The 15,729-nt window shown below is 36.8% G+C and overlaps 2 long non-coding RNA genes, 1 other non-coding gene and 1 pseudogene across 3 annotated transcripts; 1 reads left to right on the top strand and 3 right to left on the bottom strand.

Moving 5' to 3' along the window:
• LOC111335614 (chymotrypsinogen A-like) overlaps positions 1 to 2,795 on the top strand; it is a 4,778-nt pseudogene extending 1,983 nt beyond the window's left edge.
• A 30-nt stretch (positions 2,796 to 2,825) lies between these two features.
• On the bottom strand, positions 2,826 to 4,749 carry LOC111335628 (uncharacterized). The gene is made up of 3 exons (XR_002695370.2): positions 4,592 to 4,749; positions 3,227 to 3,452; positions 2,826 to 2,974 (listed from the first exon to the last, which is right to left on the bottom strand). It is a non-coding gene; the product is annotated as an uncharacterized LOC111335628 (long non-coding RNA).
• Positions 4,750 to 5,493: 744 nt separating this feature from the next.
• Positions 5,494 to 5,566, bottom strand: Trnan-auu (transfer RNA asparagine (anticodon AUU)). The gene has a single exon. It is a non-coding gene; the product is annotated as a tRNA-Asn (tRNA).
• A 6,207-nt stretch (positions 5,567 to 11,773) lies between these two features.
• On the bottom strand, positions 11,774 to 15,116 carry LOC148727490 (uncharacterized). The gene is made up of 4 exons (XR_015990164.1): positions 14,917 to 15,116; positions 14,060 to 14,812; positions 13,384 to 13,459; positions 11,774 to 13,099 (listed from the first exon to the last, which is right to left on the bottom strand). It is a non-coding gene; the product is annotated as an uncharacterized LOC148727490 (long non-coding RNA).
• Between the last annotated feature and the right edge of the window lie 613 nt (positions 15,117 to 15,729).

Genomic DNA, 15,729 nt, shown 5'->3' on the forward strand with positions numbered 1-15,729 from the left:
ACCACTTCAAGCACTTGCAGTGCCGTACCGAGAGCTTTAATCCCTAGAGAATGTATCATTTGTATAATTTGTTGAAATAAGCATTTGGCTTTTCGAGGTGCGCACATGCGTATTTGCGATGCTAAAGACTGTAAGACTGGAAGGTGGACTATGTGAATGTTCATTAAAGTCAAAATTGATAGAGTTAAGCCACTGATAATCTTTTTCTTCCTTAAAATCAGTGTAAAATGTAAGTAGCATAATTTCGGTGACAGAGAGCATAATTTTCAGAAAGTAGCATAATTTTGGCATAATTTTTTAAAAATATGAGCACTGCTATAAGCATGATATGCTATTTTTCGAGCACACCTACTAACCCACCTGCAACATCACATCACAGTCCTGAAGCTGAGCTCCAAGGTAAAACTTGGTCCTATGGTTGGTAAGGTGTGCATGCCAGTTCAAGGATCACGAGCTCAAATCGGCGCTCATTGCTGGACTTCTGGTAAATCGCGGAGGCCGTCAACTGCTCATTTTTAAATAGGAGAATGGCTGAAAGCCATTTCCGACTTTTCGTCCATCACTAAATGTCTCGCTCCATCACTCTGTCACTCCTTCCTTCCGTTCTTGTTAAATTTTTGGTAAGTCGCGCTGACCAGCGCATGAAAATTTCGCATGATCAGCTCCTGCATTATTCATTTTCCGAGTTCAATAGCCCTCATCCGCAAACGAAAGTTTTACACTGGAAAACTTTTCGATAATTTGGTCTCTTTGTCTAGGATGGGGCCGAATAAGCGGTCAATCTAATCAAGCGGCCTACCGACTGCAACAGACCTCTTTGCCTATTGTCGATCACAACACTTGTTAAAAGAAGAACAGTTACTACTTTCATGAAAGCTCCATATATACATACATACACTTTAATAAGCATCCCTGAAAAGGGCTTTTCAGCATCAATATTAAAAATAGTAAAACTGAATAAATAACTTAATAACGTAGAAAATTTAAAAAATTGCGAAGATGGACAACTTCTGACGTAAAAAAATATAAAAAATTTTTAATAAAAAACGTTTCGGTCAGAGACCTTCTTCAGTTATTTACAACTTTTGAAATAAAAAAAGAGCATTAAATAGGATCGAAGTGCTAATGATTACGTAATTACAGATAACGGCTAATGAACTGGTGCAAGAAACAAAAAACCTAATTACAAAGAAAGCAATGGACAAAATACAAGAAACAAACCCTAAAAACTAAGAGATAAGAATACTAAATAACTATATATAGCTATATAAATAACTTAATAACTATATACTTTCATATTACTTATATATTACTTAATTACTATATGTAAACAACAATTATTATCAAAAATCGTTCATGTTACAAATCAGTTCATTAATTAAACGTCTCTTAAAGACCTTAGTACTCGTGATTTCCCTTAAATCTCTACTTAAATTATTCCATACTTCCATGGTATGCGCAGGTGCTTCCGAAAGCAGTGTGTGCAATGGGGACAGCGGTTGGCCTCTGGTTTGCAAGGAGAACGGAAAATGGGTACTGCGTGGTGTTACTTCGTGGGTTACCAGGAGGGCTTGCCCCACGATGACGTATTCTGTGTACGCACGAGTTGGATCTTACGTAGACTGGGTAAAAGGCAAAATGAGTAAGTAATGAAAAGTCAGCTCGACTGCCAATCTTCTATCCTCAAAATGCCCAACATCATTTAGAGATCGTTTGCTGCAAAAATTTCTTGAAGTTCTTGTGAAAGAGGATTCTTTGGAGTCACTTTTAGGGCTCATTTTGATTAGGTATACGTAAATGAAAACCTAAACGTTGGTATGCTTGCATGGTACAAATATTTACATGATTTTAAAGACGTAGGAACGAGAAAAAACTTTAAATTCAACTGAAATATGAACCATGCGTGAGAGAAATAATTGTTGTAATAAAATTTCTTAGATTATCACTCAACAATTTTCGATTTTCGATCTGAGTGAAGGTCTTTGCACCTAGAACTTGGGAGGTAAAATATTATGGAAAATGTCTTATTGTTATTTCTTTTACCTATATTAGGCGGTGATGTGGGTGGTGGAAAATCAAGTGAGTGGTAAACATTTTTCTTCCGTGAAATAAAAAAAAAAAAAAACAGCATAAAAGCGGTCACTGTTAAAAATGCCTTTAATAAAAAAAATAAATAAAAATGAAAGAGTACAAAATTGACTTACTCATTAAGCTGCTAGCTGGCTGAGAAAAAAAATTGGGAGAAATTGAATTTTAGGAGAAGCTTCATGTACTTCAACGTGGACATTTTCTATAGTTTCAAATTGAATGAGTAAGTTACAATGAAGAGCACTTAATTTCGAAGGATTGTGTTGACTTGGATTCAAATTGCCGTTATTAGACAGACGGATGCAATTAGGATCACATCAAAAACTACTGGTGCCCTAAAACATGCGGCACCTGCAGTTAGGGAACCTGCTTCATACGTTTTGGTAGGTTTTATTTGTCAAATTCAGTGCCTTTGTCGTTGTTTCTGTTGTGTTTAATTTGCTGCTATTGTTTCAGTAATATTAGCCATGCGCGGCCGGGTTTAAGTTAATGACTCCTTGAAGACAGAACTCCTCCTTTTGAAAAATTGTAAGGTGAAAATAGGACAACTTACTGGAGGAAAAATTTTGAATGCTCTTGCATTGATTGTTTTATTGCAGGTCGAGGGAAGCTGCAAGGATGGACTTTCCTTCTTACTGGGCAGTGAAGAATAAATTGATATGAAAATGATAGGATAATATCGCAATTTTTATCATCAAAGATTAAATGTCAGAGAATAAAACAATGAACCATCAGAGTTGAATTTTTTCCCATTTATTCTGAATCGTATAGTTTAGGAACATATTAACAAATTCTCCCTTCAGTGTGTTCTCTATAAGTATTTCCTGCAGATGCAAAAAATCTTCGAATACTACAAATCCTCGAAATCCTGGGCTTGTTGCTTTTCCTGGAAAGTAACACAAAATTAATAACTTATTAGAGTTGAAAACTTTATTCCTACAAATAATCCTAAGCAAGACTTTAACCTTTAACGGCTGGGTTCCGCGGTTTCTTAGAATCAAAGAATCGTTATCTTTTAGTGAGATAATTGTATATCCACGAGTTTACCACGATTATTTCGATGTTCCAAATTCTAAAAGCCGGCAGACCGATAAAAAAGAGAACAACAACAAAAAGTGAGTCATTCAATAAGTCTGACCTCTTTAGGTGCTGCCAGAATCGTTCTCCGCGTCATTTGGAGTATCCCACTCCCCCCCGGCTCCATTAGCAGGATCGTTTTCGAATTCATCTTGATCAAAATCATCATCCACAGGACGCCCAGAATCATTAGCTGTCCATGGAAGGTTTTTTCCAGTGACAAGGGTGGAGATAACCAGGAGAAGGAACAGCTGTGCGATGGCCTTCATTTTTTTTTCTCTGCTGAACTGTTTCAATGAAACCTATTAATACTACTTTATACACCTTGTTGGCTTTCTCGACCCTTTCATTTCAGAATTAGGGCTCTTTCCGTCTTGAATGTTAGTAAATAAAGAATGATAACTTTAAGAGTCTAGGATAACAACAGGTACTGACTAAAGCGTTTAAAACAAGTAATAACTACGATAAACTTAACAAAAAGTTTTTCACATTTGGAATCCGTCTGCACGTTTAACTTCAGTTTGAATTTCTTGATAAAAAGTACTTGAAATACTAAACAATCAAACCTGTTTTGACAATTTTCTCTGAATCTTAATTCGGAAATACCTTATGATTTGATACATTTTGCCATACACTATTTAATAGTGACTTCCTGTTAATGATCTAATTGCCATAATCTTGGGCACAGCAAAGTGTTATGATGATAATTGCTGCCAAAATAACACCTGTTATAACAGGTTTTTTTATACTCACAACATCCAGGAAAATCAGAAGCAAAATATGGGGTATTCATTAAGATAAAGTTACTGGTGTCAACAGACAAAATGGGCAACTAGCAAAAAATGTCCTAATATGTGTGTTTATTTAAATGTTGGAAATAATATTTTAGCATAAGCCGTTCATTTAAAATATTGTAAGCAGTTGATAATTTCCTATTTCGATGGCGGTCTTACTTTGTAAGTAGAGTGATTGTTATCTGTTCTTTCTGGGAGAAAAAAGTCCATTTAACCCCAAAAAATTTTGTGTTAAACTGTTAGCGATTATGGCATATATATAGAAATGGCCTGTTCACGTTTAACCTGGGTTGTTTAAGAGGGCACTTCTCACCGACACAAACACCACCAGACTCGAGTACGCTTAGGTCGAATTAAAAGAGCCGATCATTCTTGAGATATTTTGAAATTGTGTCTGAGCATTTATTTTCATGAAGGAAAACTTTCATTTCCCCATCGATTTTTTCTAATTTACTTAAGGACGCCCTCTGTTTACTCCGACTCATATTTTAGTGAAGAAATTAAAAACATTAAGATAGCAATAATTTGGGAAATTGGTTCAACCCATTTCAAATAAATTTGTGTTTAAGCTTATCTTTAATTTCAAGGAATAATCTCAAATTATACCAGAAATCGATATTGTTACAACTTACCTATTAGCTGTTTACAGTGGTTTCAAGTCGGTCCGCTATTAAAAGATCTGATTGATGTTCAACGAAATATATTCCTTCATTTGAAGGCTTCATGCAGTTGCTTTGGTGTTAAAGCCTTACGCTGAAGAACGCAAATACAAATAATAGATCTTAGCACATGCAAATCACTCGCTACCGTCATCACTGATCCTTCTTTTATGTGGCCGCCCCAAAAAACCTATAGGGTATGACATTATCTTTTATGTCCTATTAGAAAATAAGGTCAGTCAATGGTTTCAAAAACATCCTATGAAATACATATATATGAACTGCGGTTATGAAACGTATATGTGCACGATCCTTCGCAGTAAAGCACTATTTAAGCAATAGTGAAAATCAGACCTGAAAAAAAAAAAAAACTTCAGGCCTGCACATGTACGGGATTCGAACCACTGACCTCTGCGATACTAGTGCAGCGCTCTACCAATTGAGCTAACAAGCCAACTGGGAGCAAGGCCATCAATTTAATTCGACATAAACCCGTAAGATGATAAATCAAACAACAAACATATGAAATACATATATATGAACTGCGGTTATGAAACGTATATGTGCACGATCCTTCGCAGCAAAGCACTATTTAAGCAATAGTGAAAATCAGACCTGAAAAAAATTCAGGCCTGTACGGGATTCGAACCACTGACCTCTGCGAAACTAGTGCAGCGCTCTACCAATTGAGCTAACAAGCCAACTGGGAGCAAGGCCATCAATTTAATTCGACATAAACCCGTAAGATGATAAATCAAACAACAAACATATGAAATACATATATATGAACTGCGGTTATGAAACGTATATGTGCACGATCCTTCGCAGTAAAGCACTATTTAAGCGATAGTGAAAATCAGACCTGAAAAAAATTCAGGCCTGTACGGGATTCGAACCACTGACCTCTGCGATAATAGTGCAGCGCTCTACCAATTGAGCTAACAAGCCAACTGGGAGCAATGCCATTAATTTAATTCGACATAAAACCGTAAGATGATAAATCAAACAACAAACATATGAAATACATATATATGAACTGCGGTTATGAAACGTATATGTGCACGATCCTTCGCAGTAAAGCACTATTTAATCAATAGTGAAAATCAGACCTGAAAAAAATTCAGGCCTGTACGGGATTCGAACCACTCACCTCTGCGATACTAGTGCAGCGCTCTACCAATTGAGCTAACAAGCCAACTGGGAGCAAGGCCATCAATTTAATTCGACATAAACCCGTAAGATGATAAATCAAACAACAAACATATGAAATACATATATATGAAATTCATATATATGTATTTCATAACAACAAACATATGAAATACATATATATGAAATTCATATATATGTATTTCATATGTTTGTTGTTTGATTTATCATCTTACGGGTTTATGTCGAATTAAATTGATGGCCTTGCTCCCAGTTGGCTTGTTAGCTCAATTGGTAGAGCGCTGCACTAGTATCGCAGAGGTCAGTGGTTCGAATCCCGTACAGGCCTGAATTTTTTTCAGGTCTGATTTTCACTATCGCTTAAATAATGCTTTACTGCGAAGGATCGTGCACATATACGTTTCATAACCGCAGTTCATATATATGTATTTCATATGTTTGTTGTTCGATTTATCATCTTACGGGTTTATGTCGAATTAAATTGATGGCCTTGCTCCCAGTTGGCTTGTTAGCTCAATTGGTAGAGCGCTGCACTAGTATCGCAGAGGTCAGTGGTTCGAATCCCGTACAGGCCTGAATTTTTTTCAGGTCTGATTTTCACTACTGCTTAAATAGTGCTTTACTGCGAAGGATCGTGCACATATACGTAAAAAACATCCTAGTAAACAAAACTGATACACCGAAAAAAAAAAACCAGTGGTAATCCATGCGTTCCCGTTTTGTGCACTGTCCAAGAGTTTTAATCGCACGTTTTGAGGTTAAGCTTAGAATTTAGAAAACAGCTTGGCACTTAGATATATGTTCTCTGCAGGATATCGAATACGTACATAATAAGCCAGTTGATCATTTCCTATTTCTTTAGCGATTTTACTTTGTAATTGGGGTGATTATTATCTGTTCTTTCTGGGAGAAAATAGTCAATTCAATTTAACTGTACAAAAGTTTGTATTAAACTGTGATTATGACATATCATCCTATCCCGAGTTTGACATGAAAGCAGATTTTCAGTTTGTACAGTGATTAAAACTTGCTGTGATTATGATGCATTTCAATTATCTTGCAGTAAGATATATTTCAATTGTGATAGTCTACTACTAGAGAGTAATTTGATCTAGTAAAGGTTTATCTCGCACAGAAATTTTCAGGAAATTCCTCCTTCCTAAGTTTTCGATTCTTTCCAAGCTCTTTTTCGAGTTAATTTCATCTCAATTCGACTTCAAGTTTAATTAAGCATCTTTTACACCTTGAGGGAACACATAGCTCTCTTAGCATTCGAATTCTTCAGCGCAAGAATATTTTCACAAAGAAAGTGAAGCTTTCAGGAGAAACAAATGTTTCCCTTTTACTTCATAGATATCTTTCCATCTGTGAACTGCTATGAGATCACTGTAAACAGTAAAATGGTAAGTTGCAAACGATCGATTTTTGTAGAAATCGAGATTGTACCTGGAAAATTCCAATCGAGCTTAAATACAAGTAAATTGGAAATGGATGACACCACACAAAATTACATTCGACATATATGAAAATTCTTCATCAAATGAAGGATCCCATATTTTGCCATTTCATTTTCATGGTTGTGCGAATATCAAAAAGAACTTTTATCAAATTAAAACTTTGTGGTGTGCGAGATGCATCTTGATCATTAATAGGAACTCACTGTTAAACAAATATATCAAAATATATCAAATCATAACGCTTTTCTCTCTTTAAGAAGAAAAAGTAAATTGATAGCAAGTCGCAATATTCAGAAACTGAAAGTCGTAATCGTTTGCAATGAGCTTGGAAATTTGAACCGTTTAGATTTCGAGGTCTCATGTTCTACACTTGGCTGAAGAGAACTTAAATAAATGAATTGGCTTTTCACTGAGACAGAGAATAACATATGGACTCGCGTAGATATGGAATTTGTCTTCGAGCCTTCAAATCGAGTTGAACACGACATGGACATTCAATATCTAAAAGTAACCTTGTGTATTATTTTGTTTATCATATAAAAAAATTCATTTATAATATAGGCCTTAACGCACAAGAAAAGAAGAAATTTCGACAAACGACCTTAGATTGATTCATTCATTAACCTGACAGAGAGGCGCAAAAGGCGAGTGACGTGTCAGAAGAGGATTGGTGGTATCAAACACACGTGAAAATCACTATTAATTTACGCGCGTGCAGTCATGGCTTTCTTGAAGTGGTTGAATTTCCCCCCTGTGACCCGCCATTGCGGAGAAAAACACTTGTGTGAATTTATACACGACTTGTGCTTTTTAAATACAACTTCGTGTTTCCCACTTACAGCTTTTTTGTCGCGTCTACAACTTCGCTCTTCCTTTGCTGAACTTGCATGAAAATATATTGGACTGATATGGCAAACACATCACTTCTCGTTACGTTTATACAACTTCTATCCTGGGTGCGTTTCCATTGCTCCCCTGGGTGCATTTTCATTCCATTTCAACTTTGTTGATATATCCAAATTATTTCGTTACCCCCACCGACACAGCCCCAGACAGTTTCTTTAAAAGCTATCAGCCTTTATTCATTCGTATTTTGATTGCTGCGACCACTAACTTTTGTCTTAGCATTTTTCAATCCACAGCATTCAGAACAGCGGCTGCCTTTAAAAGCACACACAACCCACAATTCTTCTATTCGCTCCGACGAAGGGCTAACGCTCGAAACGTCAGCTTTTGTAATCGTTACGTTCGCCAATTTACCATTTCAACTCTGTTGATATATCCAAATTATTTCGTTACCCCCACCGACGCAGCCCCAAACAGTTTCTTTAGAAACTATCAGCCTTTATTCATTTGTATTTTGATTGCTGTGACCACTAACTTATGTCTTAGCATTCTTCAATCCACAGCATTCAGAACAGCGGCTGCCTTTAAAAGCACACACAACCCACAATTCCTCTATTTGCTCCGACGAAGGGCTAACGCTCGAAACGTCAGCTTTTGTAATCGTTACGTTCGCCAATTTACCATTTCAACTCTGTTGATATATCCAAATTATTTCGTTACCCCCACCGACGCAGCTCCAAACAGTTTCTTTAGAAACTATCAGCCTTTATTCATTTGTATTTTGATTGCTGCGACCACTAACTTTTCTCTTAGTATTTTTCAATCCCCAGCATTCAGAACTGAGCGCCTGCCTTTAGGAGCACACACAACCCCAAATTCCTCTATTCGCTCCAGCATTTGTAATCGTTACGGTGGCCAATTTACCATTTCAACTTTGTTGATATATCCAAATTATTTCGTTATCACCACCGACACAGCCCCAAACAGTTTCTTTAGAAACTATCAGCCTTTATTCATTTGTATTTTGATTGCTGCGACCACTAACTTTTGTCTTAGCATTTTTCAATCCACAGCATTCAGAACAGCGGCTGCTTTTAAAAGCACACACAACCCACAATTCCTCTATTCGCTCCGTCGAAAGGCTAACGCTCGAAACGTCAGCTTTTGTAATCGTTAGGTTGGCCAATTTACCATTTCAACTCTGTTGATATATCCAAATTATTTTGTTACCCCCATCGACGCAGTCCCAAACAGTTTCTTTAGAAACTATCAGCCTTTATTCATTTGTACTTTGATTGCTGCGACCACTACCTTTTCTCTTAGTATTTTTCAATCCACAGCATTCAGAACAACGGCTGCCTTTAAAAGCACACACAACCCACAATTCCTCTATTCGCTCCAGCATTTGTAATCGTTACGGTGGCCAATTTACCATTTCAACTTTGTTGATATATCCAAATTATTTCGTTACCCCCATCGACGCAGCCCCAAACAGTTTCTTTAGAAACTATCAGCCTTTACTCATTTGTATTTTGATTGCTGCGACCACTAACTTTTGTCTTAGCATTTTTCAATCCACAGCATTCAGAACAACGGCTGCCTTTAAAAGCACACTCAACCCACAATTCCTCTATTCGCTCCAGCTTTTGTAATCCTTACGGTGGCCAATTTACCATTTCAACTTTGTTGATATATCCAAATTATTTCGTTACCCCCACCGACGCAGCCCCAAACAGTTTCTTCAGAAACTATCAGCCTTTATTCGTTTCGGTGTATTTTGATTGCTGCGACCACTAACTTTTGTCTTAGTATTTTTCAATCCACAGCATTCAGAACAACGGCTGCCTTTACTGAAAAGCACACACAACCCACAATTTATCTATTCGCTCCAGCTTTTGTAATCCTTAGGGTGGCTAATTTACCATTTCAACTTTGTTGATATATCCAAATTATTTCTTTACCCCCACCGACGCAGCCCCAAACAGTTTCTTTAGAAACTATCAGCCTTTATTCATTTGTATTTTGATTGCTACGACCACTAACTTCTGTCTTAGCATTTTTCAATCTACAGCATTCAGAACAGCGGCTGCCTTTAAAAGCACACCTAACCCACAATTCCTCTATTCGCTCCGACGAAGGGCTAACGCTTGAAACGTCAGCTTTTGTAATCGTTACGTTGGCCAATTTACCATTTCAACTTTGTTGATATATCCAAATTACTTTTAGGGAAAGACTACAGTAACTGTATTTTTGCAAAATATTCTCTTTATCATCTCATGGTCCATTACTGGCAGGTATGAAACACAGGTCACGCGTACAGGCCATGTGGGTGAGGAGACACTTTTTGGCTTGTTTATTTATTTCTAGGATGGTGACCTCTATATGTGACCTGTGACCTGCCTTTTACACCGGCCTGGTCCATCTGCCTGATCCATCAATCCATTTATCACACACAAAGCATCCAATATGAGGTTAATCATAATATTTTAGAATTCTACTTGCCAGTTAGGATAATTTCCAAGAGTTATTGTTGACTGAAAAAGGTTTCTTAGTGAAATGCGCTTGCTACAAGCACTATAGAATTCGTCATAACTTTTTAAATACATCTTGGAGCGATTGTACATTAAGAATTCAGAGTCAGGAGAGTTTGTACATGTAGTCTCCTTTTCTAAGTTCTGCTAGTTGGCGAGGTCTATCAGAATTACCTTATTTAACTTTTAATTTAAATGCACATTGTACATATTCCATTCCATAACAATTGTGTTATGTTGTAATTTATTTTAGGCGTCTTGATGGTCACCACAACCTGATAAGATGGAGATTTGTGATACACGGAGCCATAGATGGTTTTTCAAGCGTAGTGGTGTTTCTCCAGTGTAATACCAATAATAGAGGTGATACTGTTCTGAGGTTGTTTAATAAGGCAGTAAATACCTTTGGTCTTCCCACACGTATACGTTGTGATCATGATACAGAAAACATTGATGTGGCTAGGTTAACGTTGATGTTAGATGTTCATGGTGTAGAGGGAAATCATGTACTAACAGGTCTGTCTGTACATAACCAACGCATTGAACGTCTTTCGGCTGATGTTGTGAGGTACATTGTTGTGCCATATAGAAACATATTCACTCATTTAGAAAACTCTGGCTTGTTGGATCCAGTTAATGAGATACACCTCTATGCCCTTCATTATGTGTATCTACCAAAGGTTCACAGAGATGCCAGACACCCATGCAGTTGATGTTTGAAGGGCTGTAGAATAGTCTATAGCTCAAGGTGATTAAAATTATTTAGTAGGCATTCTAGAGGGTTATGGGATTGATGATGATGCAACAATGCCTGAGTTACAAACAAATAACGATGTCCAAGTTCCTCGGTCAGCTAGAATACTTTCTCCTACTCAACAAGAAACGCTGGTACAGCTTGTGGACCTTTCCAGTCATGATCAAAGCAGTGGTGTACACTTATACTGTCAAACATTGGCTCTCATTTAAAATTTTGTTAACTCGTTACAGCAAGGTTAGAAAGATATTGTTGTCTATGGACAAATGAGAAATGGTGTTGGCTGAAAGGTAGATAGTAGTGGAATGAGGTTTTTTGGAATTTTTTGTGATTTTGCCTTAATGCAGTTCAGTTAAACATGGAACTTGAGCTGTGACCAAAAGATTTGGGATGAAGATATAATTACGACATAAAATTTATTGTATGCTTGTTTATTAAGGCAAATACTACTACTTTTTCTGTTGAAACCATTAGCACATTGCCTGCACAAAAATGAACTAGATAACAATAAAAACCTGCTAACAAATTCTGTCACTACGGTGGAAATACTGTTAGTCAAAGGAGACCATTCCTAGAAATAGGAGCCAGTGAAAATAGTTTGTGAACTTTTTCAAGGTGTCTGGTGGTTGGCAACAGCAAAGAACATATGGACCTGGTACAATAAAGAGAGAGTACTTGTACCTGTTTTTGAGGCATTAGTTGAAATAAAATTAGTTTTGATCAAAGTATTCTGATAGCTGCAAATGGTCATTCAATGTGACTACATAAAAAGATTTAAGTCCCATAGTTGTTTGGAAGAAACCCCATTTACCTGTAGTGACAACTGCTTTACTGATGCCAGGAATGATGTAGTATGGCCAATGTAAAATGCAAATGACCATACTTCCTTGAATGTACAGCCCAGTAATTAACTCAAACTTTACCAGCTGTTTATTAAGCAAAAGGTATTACATAAACTGAAGGTATTATGCCCGTGGGTGTTATTTTGCATGTACCATTTTACATTGAAGCCCTGCATTTATGCTGAGATTCACAAAGCTCTCTTTTGTTACTGTGGGATCATATCCTTTGCTTTCATTCATAACAGAAAATTAATGTCAACCCTAACACAGAATCGCTTCCTGAATATGGTCCCAGGTTGTAATTCAGAAAATACAGTATAAGTATTAAAACAGAAACATGAAAAAGGACATAATCTGAACTTCAACAAGTCAAGATCCTACACACAGTTGAAGGACTTGGTTGTAGCGGATACTACTGCTTCAAGGGAACTTGAAAGGTCATTTTGTCAGGAAAAACTTGAGGAAAGGTTACACTTTTCAGGCAAGTTGAAGCAAAAATTGATGTGACATTGTCACAATTTATTTCAATTTTGCCCAATCCAAAATGTGGTAAACAGGGTGCACCAGTTGAAAAGACAAGAAACTGATTCAATGTTTCAAGTGATGCATTCTGCAAGTATTCTACTAAATAGCTCTCAATATTGGCTTCCATGCTACTTGCTGGTTTAGGAAACTGTAATACCCTGATAACATCACTAGGAATCAACTCCTTGTCTTGGGGCACAAATAATTCCTGGAAAAGGTCAGGATATTGTTTCATCTTTTCACCAAAGGACAGCACTGCAAGGCCATCTCGCAGATGATCAAGAAGTATTTTAGGGTGCCCCTGTGAGGACATCATGCACTATTATGCCCTGCAAGACCACTGTCTTGTTTGAATCCTGAAAAAGAAATAAATGATACAGACTATTAATATTAAAACAATTATCAGACGTGTAACTATTATCCTAGTTTTGTTATAACCTCAAAGTATTTTGACTGTTGGAGTTCTTGGAAAATAAGTTTTAACAGCAAAAGGATGTGATTGAGAGTTTTCCCTTTTGAGTCTTTTATAAAACACCTCTATTGATTCCAATTGTTAAACTTTTCGTTGTGGTAAAGGTCGCTAAACCCAGTGAATTGCTCGACCTTAAGGTTCCTAATAACTTGAAGTGAGTAAACTTACATTCAATGCAACAGTTAAACCACACTCTGACAGAAAATTGTCAATCCAAAGTTGAAACATCAGATGCCTTTAAAAACTGTGGAGGTTCAAGCAGTACTTCAAGTTGTATCCTTTTATCAAAATGTATGAGGTGTTAAACACAGTACACTAAACCTTCTATACTCTTTTACCTCTATCTTAATCTACAGTATTTTATGGCTTTGACATAAACTTAAGTTACCATTAACTGAACAAAAACAGTACTCTCCACAAGTAAGATATCAAATGGGGCAAAGAGCACAGCATGTATTTGACACAGCTTTCTGTGCCTATTCAAGTTGTGGTTATAGTACTAAATAACACTAAAACTAAGAAACACTGGTCATCAGAGAGAACAAGGAACAAGGTGTCCCAATCCAGGGGTGTAGCTGCACAAGGAACGGGAGGATCTGGTTTGCCCACAAACCCTTTTAAAAACCTTATGATTGAGATGGTGAAAACATGCAAACCCAAACAATAGATAAGGTTCATAAGAAAAAATAGAACTTTTAGAGAAAGGCAGTGTGCATGGATATCCACATGAAAATCTGATAAGAAGCCTGGATGGTGTCAACCCCCCCTCCCTTGAAAAACTCAAACTATATGCCCCTGAAATCCTTGTTACAACAACTAGTTTTAGAGTGAACAATGTACCCACCTTGTCTATGAAGTGCTTAGCGGGAATACTGCAGTTATCTACAGAAGTTTTCTGAACAGAATCATCTAGGTTACCAGTAACGGTAAACAGAACGACTGAATACCGGCAATCCAGGCCCTCCTTGAAGGATAATGAGGACTATAATGGTACCCACAAGTTTCATGATAGCTGAGACCACCATGTTAGAATTGTAGATAGGAATTTTAAAGGTGTCACCATGAAAGAGCAGCTGTGAAATCACTTCAAGCAGCTGGGTGTAAAATTGCCAAGTGACTCCACCTGTATCTGCTGCTCAGGGTTGCCTCTTGTAAATAACACCTAATCTCTTCTTGGCATCAAAATTTCCTTCCTTGTAGTAGGCAAGGGCATCATTGAGTACATCATCTTCGTCAAACTTAACTTTTTCCTTGTCCCTGCCAAAACTACTCTGAAGTTTGTTGAGTATGTCACGTAGGGTGAGTACTTCAGACTTTCTTGGAAGAAAGGTGGGCTACATGAGATCGCTTTCTGTGTCAGAAGACTCATTTGTGGTCGCTGTAGATAGTGCAAGGGCTGTCATAGTAACTGTGTTGCGAACTGCTAATGCCTCTAAGCAACTCATGTTGACTGTGGGAAGGATACATTTCTGTCAACTGGATTAGCTTTTCACCCTCTGTGGGGTCAGATGATGGTCCTGGATTGGAAAAGCCTGCCAAGGGATTAGTATTTTCATTCTGAATACTAAATATTCTATAGGGCTTGACTTCATCACCACTGATGAAAGAAAAAAAGTTATAACTCATCAGACACCTTTTAAATTTAAGTACTGGTACTGATTCTGTAACAAAGCCAATCTTTTTTATGTCAGTTTTACCAACCTATCAGAAACATCAATCAGATTCAGCTGGTTTTCTGTTGAATCTGCCTGTAATGAAGGAGGAAAAAAACCTTTAATGAAAGATAACCCACTTGGTTTCACAACTACAGTAATGCTGCAACTCAGAGAAGTATTACTAGTAAATTCTTTATTGGCAAATGTCAACAAAACCTTTCACAATAATCACTGACTGTATTAAGACTGTGTGATGTATACCAAAAATAACACAGTTGTACAATTGAAGTGAAGTATATTAAGGAACAGTCATTGAAGACCTATTTTGTGTTACACCTTGAACAGTGACACTATGAGATAGCATATTATTTATATTTAGTTAAAGCCAGACAATGTACTGGGAACACAATACATAACAATAAATATGGAATAAATTAATTCCCACCACATTTCAACCTCTATGTTCACTACACTTGCTCTGGATTACCTCTGCTTGAATACAATTCTGAGAAACATTTAATCTTCTATTGTGTTTTATTACAAGCAGGGTACAATATCAATGTGAACTGCATAATAATCAATGACTGTGACAAATTTAATTTTAAGAAACATTATTATTCTGATAAATCAATGACATGCTCTCGTTATATTACGTGTACCTGTATGATGATGATGATGATGATGATTTATTAAAAAACTACACACGGTGGCATAAAATTATTTATTAAAAACTGGATCATTGGATAATGCAATTCAAGACTTTTTATTGGCTCAACCATTATGGTATATGAGCCAATATGCCATAATGTAATTTCTGTACATTGTTAAATCTGAGTTCTTCTCACAAAATAAAGTCGAG

Source organism: Stylophora pistillata, chromosome 7 (genome assembly GCF_964205215.1).
Source record: "Stylophora pistillata chromosome 7, jaStyPist1.2, whole genome shotgun sequence".
Taxonomy (NCBI): domain Eukaryota; kingdom Metazoa; phylum Cnidaria; class Anthozoa; order Scleractinia; family Pocilloporidae; genus Stylophora; species Stylophora pistillata.